At 39.5% G+C, this 6,246-nt stretch overlaps 1 non-coding gene across 1 annotated transcript; it reads right to left on the reverse strand.

The window, feature by feature from the left end:
• Positions 1–5,770: 5,770 nt before the first annotated feature.
• Trnat-cgu (transfer RNA threonine (anticodon CGU)) lies at positions 5,771–5,842 on the reverse strand. Its single transcript has one exon. It is a non-coding gene; the product is annotated as a tRNA-Thr (tRNA).
• Between the last annotated feature and the right edge of the window lie 404 nt (positions 5,843–6,246).

A 6,246-nucleotide genomic window follows, 5' to 3' on the forward strand; every position in this document is an offset into this window, starting at 1 on the left:
CCAAACAATCTCCATTCAAAAGCCAGTATAACTGGAGCTCCTGGTCGTGGACCGTCATCATTCTTTTTAAACCGTTTTGCTCATGTTTTGGTGTCAGAGGATTTTCTTCATTTCAAAATAAGTCATGCAAAATGCATACTCTAGTTGCAAATCATGACTATGTACCAAAATTGTATAAAAATGTCAAAATAATGACAATCTTTATATAGATACATAGTTGCATGTTAACCATTTGCGGTCGTATTCAAGTTTGACATGAATACCATACTGGGCGGAATTATTTTTGCTTGAAAGTGATGCATAATTTATATGATAATGAAAGATAAACAAGATTTTATCGATTCGTTGTGAACTTTAGATGTGTATCTACTGAATAATGTGTTTTAAAATGCTGTTTTTATATAAAAAATATATATTCTAAAACTCTCGTTCGTGTGTCATCTCTCGACACAGTCCCTCAAAATAAGGTCCTGGTTTTTGACCACAATTCTGCGCGGTAAAAAAGGTTTGGTGGCTGAGAACAGACATAGGAACGCGAAGATTCAATTTTTCACTTGCATTACTTTTTCCAAAAATGTACACTTTCGCGAGGAATTGAATTTTGAGAAATTTAAAAAGATTAATACATTACGAGTCACTTCTTTACAAGATCAGCTCCACGCAGAGGTAGCTGCTCGTTGAGGCGCAATAAAACTCGCATACTGCCTATTCTTCTATATATATTCTTCGGCAGTTCTATTTTTCGTGCGATCAATCTACATACGTTATCGATTGGGGTGAGAACTGGTAAAAAAGCAGAGTAGTCCAGAATCGAAGCCCCAGTCCTATAAACCATGTAAAGGACTCCCGACATAATGAAATGATGCTTTATTCTTTCGGAATAACACGATGGTTTCGCTGCAAAAACTGCAGCAAGTGATTCAAGAATACTTCCTCGAACTCCTATTGACATTCTTTTTTTTTAAGATTAAAGCCTTTTCAGTTCATTCGCCTCTAAATCCTTGAACTCCTAATTCCTTATTCGCGTGAGTGGAAAAGTCATTTGAAACAGTCCCTTCTGAGATATAAAATCTACCATTAAATAAATTTGAAATGGAATGAGGGTGCAATCGAGGTGTTTACTTGGTAATTTTTAATAAAAAAAATATTCAGGAATGTCCACGTGGACAACAGGGGGTGGGGGTCTGGTCAATGTCCACGCTTGTCCACGGAGGAGGAGGGGGAGTCTAAAATCGTGCTTTTTGTGTCCACGTGGTATGTGGACGTCCCCCTATTTACTATAAAAAAGACAATGAATTAGAAATATTTTCTTGAATCTCGAGAATAGCTGCATTTAGAAGGAGATTGATAACGACCTTTTTTGTTTTAAGTCACATCAGACAGTTTGTTCTCAATCTCAATGAAAATAACTGATTGCTGATTGTATGTAACTCTTACTCTTACTCGGCCAGCATTAGAATTATCTAAATACACTTACAAAAATCCATTATCAGAAAAAAAACAGTTCCAAATTTCTTGCAGAAAACATGATACACTTTTTCAACTGGCAATGATCGCACCTCGGAAAACCTCAAAATTTTTATTTTGAAATGTGTTTATTTCTTTCTCACATTTACTGCTTTATTTGCATCATGTCACATGCCGTTTCTCGTAATATTGTATTCACTAATAAAGAGCCGAATATCCGCCCGCCGGGTATCCGGCTAACCGGCCTCAAAGCTGGCCACTATCCGTTTTATCACTGCTAAAAATGATTGTTAACATACAAAAATTCATAAAAATTCGATGTTCCACAAAGTTCGTCAAAAATAGTTTTACCATCTTGTATACATTTTTACATGACTTTTATTTTATATGAAAAAATAAAAAATAAATAAAAAATACATTACAAAAAATAACACAAATACAAATACAAAAATACACAAATTTTAGATATTGCAAATTAAAAAAGTACAAAAGTAAATACCCCGACTTGCATGTATTTGCTAAGCGGATTCCCCCAGGCACATTAATTTTGAAGTCCGTGTTAGGGAAACACAGCTCGGTGGGAGCAAAAATATCCCCAACTTGCATTTATATTCGCAAAGCGGATTTTCACAGGTATCATGATTTTGAAGTCTGTGTTGGAGAAACCGTAAAACGGGCCAACCAAAACTCGACAGTTAGGGCGTTTAGATAACGCTTAACATTTAACAGTAATTCAATTTTTCATCTCATGAAAAATAACATTTTTTTAATTGTGATAGACGCGTAGAAATCAGGTCAATTGATAGGAAATATTTCTACGCGTCTATCACAATTTAAAAAATGTTATTTGATCTGTTATGAAATGTTCGAGTTATAAGCATCTAAAATACGGGTAGGGTTAGCAAACACATATCGGCAGAACAATTGTGTAGGATTAGCGAATTATAATGTTTGGGATATCAAACAAATCTTAGAGAATTCAGATTCGATTGGTATGCAAATCATGAGAATTCGTTCACAGTGAAAAAATGTATTAACGTTTACTTTATTTCATAAAAACGTGTTCTGTTTTCTGATTCGGCACCCTACTTGAAAGACGTTGTTCTACGTCAAAAAAGTATGAATTTTTTTCTCAGTGTATATTTTTCACTTTTGGACATCAATACTCTATAACTCTTCCTAAGACACTATTTCGGTAGGACTCATAGTTTTTGAGATATAAATTATCAAAGATTTCTCTTACTAAAATCGATACGCCCTTTTCGAAGGTTACACTTGAGTCAAAAAAAATCCCAAATGCTGTGGGAAACTCATATTTCCTGTAACCCAAAAGGAATACAAACTTTCGTTCGAATCAAAAGTATAAAAAAATATGTTTTTAAAATTTGCATTTTCAGTTCGATTTCATTTAGAATTGCACCATAGCGACGCTATCAATATGGGTACTTCTGGAATTAGTTCTGTTCCTTCAGCACTGTGACTAAGACTATCAGACCAACATAATCCATAATTAACTCGTCTACCAGAACAATAGTATCGTTATTGATCTAACACATCCGATGCCCCACGACAAGTGCAAGTTTAATAAACTCGTTACCAAGTTTTACGACCAGCTGTTCGCAAATCGCAAATTCCTCCAACTTTTCGCTCTGCACTTACGGACGAAAAAAAAAGGATCCAACCAGCACTAGTTTGAGGGGTGGTCGTAGAGAGCCAGCATTAAACAAAAAAAAAATAAAGAAGGAAGCAATAGAATAAGCGAAGAAGCGGAACACGGCGGGCGAGATTGGAAAATGTAATTTTCGTTGCTGGAAATTTAAATCCCCATCGCATTTACTTTGGCACACGATATTTTTGGAACGATACTCGGGCGCTTCCAGCGACTGAATCGCTTGTTTGTCGCTATTCGACCGCTGTCTCTCGGTCAGCCGGAAAGGATCCAACCGAATGGAAACGGGACGGGAAGCGGAAAATGTCTGCATCGGGAAAAAACACAATCGACACATAAAATAAAAGGAAAGTGCTGATTCTTTCGTTCCCTTTTTTTTTTTTGGACAAACGGGTGGTTTGTAATCGCAACGCTTGCGATGGGGAGCGTCCATGGAAAGCGTCTCAAAGATACTCAAATGATGATTATTTTTTCGTTGATAATTTCAAGTTTGAAAAATAAATTATGCTGAGCGGACTGGATCGTAATTTCTGGACGACCAGCCCGGCGATAGTTGATACGATTGCCAACCCCGGTGCAGAAGATTAAAATGGTTAGTGTGGCATCGAACGAAAAGGACATAAGAAACCTTTAAATCCATACCTTTGGAGTTTGACTTTTAAAATACTTGCCAGTCAGTTTTTCCTCCTTCTCAGCAAATCGGTGCTCCGAACGAACCCGTCCCGGAATAATATCACTGCCACTTTCTTTCAGTTTGTTTATTTTACGATTCACCATTCCGGGCAACATTTTGCTTCCGATTATCGCATTTCGCTTTGCTCCAGCGCACACGTCTGACTGACCCATGAAATCCAGAAAATAGTGCCGAAATGGTGCTCTGCATCGCAAGGAGAAAGGTTATTTTCCATCCGTACACGATCGTACTCTTTCGGTGTGTTTCACGATTGTTCAGGGGTTGTAATAAACTGATTACACGTATTTGGAATGGGTCACGATCCGAGCCCACATCGTCGACGTGTGAAGTCTTACAGAATTATGCTCATTGTCATAACTTACTTTTCCCGTCGTTTCCCAACATGAATGCTCCCAAGCTCTTGTTACATCGTGGAGAACCCCTCGTGTGCACTAGGAGGCTCATTAGTCGCTGCCTGTCTCGCGGGGAGCAGCGAAAGGTTGACAAAAAGACCCGCCGCAGGTTCTTACATGTTTCTCGCCGCTATTAGCAATGAGTACGCAATTAAGACGACTGCAAAAATAATTATCTCCACCGAGAGACGAGAGTTTCCCTCTCGGAAAAAACCCAGTCAAGAGCTGTATCCGCCACTGCCACCATCGGACTGAGCCAACGGCCGGTTTTGTCAATTAGAGCCCGAGCTTAATCGCAAATGCAAATCTACTATTTTATTTTCTGCGACCCCGAGAGCACTTGACGCCGAGCTGAGCGAGGATTCGAGATTCGTTTGGGGTTATTTTGTGCATGATTTTTGTGGGCTATCGCTACGGGCAAGGTCTGACCGATCGGATCGCGCCTGTGCGATCGTGGCTGATCCAAATCGAGCGTGGGAAAGCCTTCGCTGAGGTTCGACTCGAAACTGCAATGATTCGACCAAGTAATTGAATTAAATTTATGTACGGTAAAGTATTGAGCCACGTATATATTATCTCCAATATATTGTACATCTAGATTTAGAAATTCATGCCAACGTAGTTGTCAGTTAACCATCGCATTTGCATTTTGCAATAATAATATAAATAAGGTTAATGTCAAATCCGAGCACAGCTGAATCAGTTTTCCACAGCCATTTCCAATTATGCACGATTGAACAGCAGCAGCAGCAACAACAATAAAAAAAACCAAACTCACCACCCGACCCGCACGAGATAGGCTAGAAAAACATGACCATCGATTGGCGCCACTGAAAGTGTTAATAAAAATTTATTCACTATTTTTCTCATTATTCCGACTCTTATTATCCGATTTTCCTCGCACAAAAACAGCGCACCACCAGCGTCAGTCAGTACGGGGAGTTGCAGCTTCCGGGACCGGCGAGCCCCCCTTCTCCACCGACCACAGTACTTCTCGAAGGGGAAGAAATCCGTCGCCAACGGTCGCCAATGAAGGGGAACACCAACCAGAGAGCGACTGCTGCACAGAGCTGAAATAAGAAAAAAAAACGCACCGAAAACACTAAGTGTATCTCTGTATGCCCTCGTGCCAACTGAACCAGTTTCGGGCAGCCAAACCAAACCAACTTCGCCTCAATTTTCATAAACAAAACATAATCGTTACCATTACGATCGAATCAGCCAACCCAACTAGAAGTGCCCACTGAAGAATTGTGCAAACATTGCGCCGTTGTTGGTTCCAGCTTCCAGTAGCGAATTACCCGTTCTCTATCTCTGCTCCCTCGATGGAGACGACTGTTCTGTTGTTTTTGTTTTCGCCATCCTCCGAACTGTCTGTGGTCCATTGCTTCCCATCTCTTCTCTACAGTCACCGATCGAACGAGCGCGACTTGAGAATACGGATGAGATTTAAGTGGTGAAGTACTTTTGTCGAGAAGGATAACAATATGAAAAAATACGATGCGTGCAATTGGCACAAAATTAAAACAAAAAAGAAGCGAATTGCGTTGCCTCCTGTGAGGTTTGAACTCACGACCGCTGGTTTACGAGACCAGCGCTCTACCACTGAGCTAAAGAGGCACGATGGGTTCGAATCTCCAAATTATGAGAACGAGATTAATGTTTGGCGATGCATCTATATTAGAGTGCCGATGGATGTATGGGAAAAAAGTGACTCTCGAATTTTCAAAGCGAACTTGATTAAAAATGTTAATTCCCACCAAAAACTACCCTGTGCAGCATATCAGCTCAATCGGACTTCATTTACTAGTGTCGCACAGCGGTCATATTTTGAGTTTTTTGAAAACCGAAAAATCACCCAAGCTGGGAGTGAAGGAAATCGGGGTTCTCGAAAAAAAAAATTTGATGCCAAATGTCTTCAAATTGCATGAAACATCGAGATCTACTGTCATCTCGAAAAAAAAATTTTGGTCAAAAATCGACGCTCTGAGACTTTGTCGTTTTCTTCGAAATACGAGGCAAAA

The sequence above is a fragment of the Toxorhynchites rutilus genome, chromosome 2 (assembly GCF_029784135.1).
Source record: "Toxorhynchites rutilus septentrionalis strain SRP chromosome 2, ASM2978413v1, whole genome shotgun sequence".
In the NCBI taxonomy this organism is placed as follows: domain Eukaryota; kingdom Metazoa; phylum Arthropoda; class Insecta; order Diptera; family Culicidae; genus Toxorhynchites; species Toxorhynchites rutilus.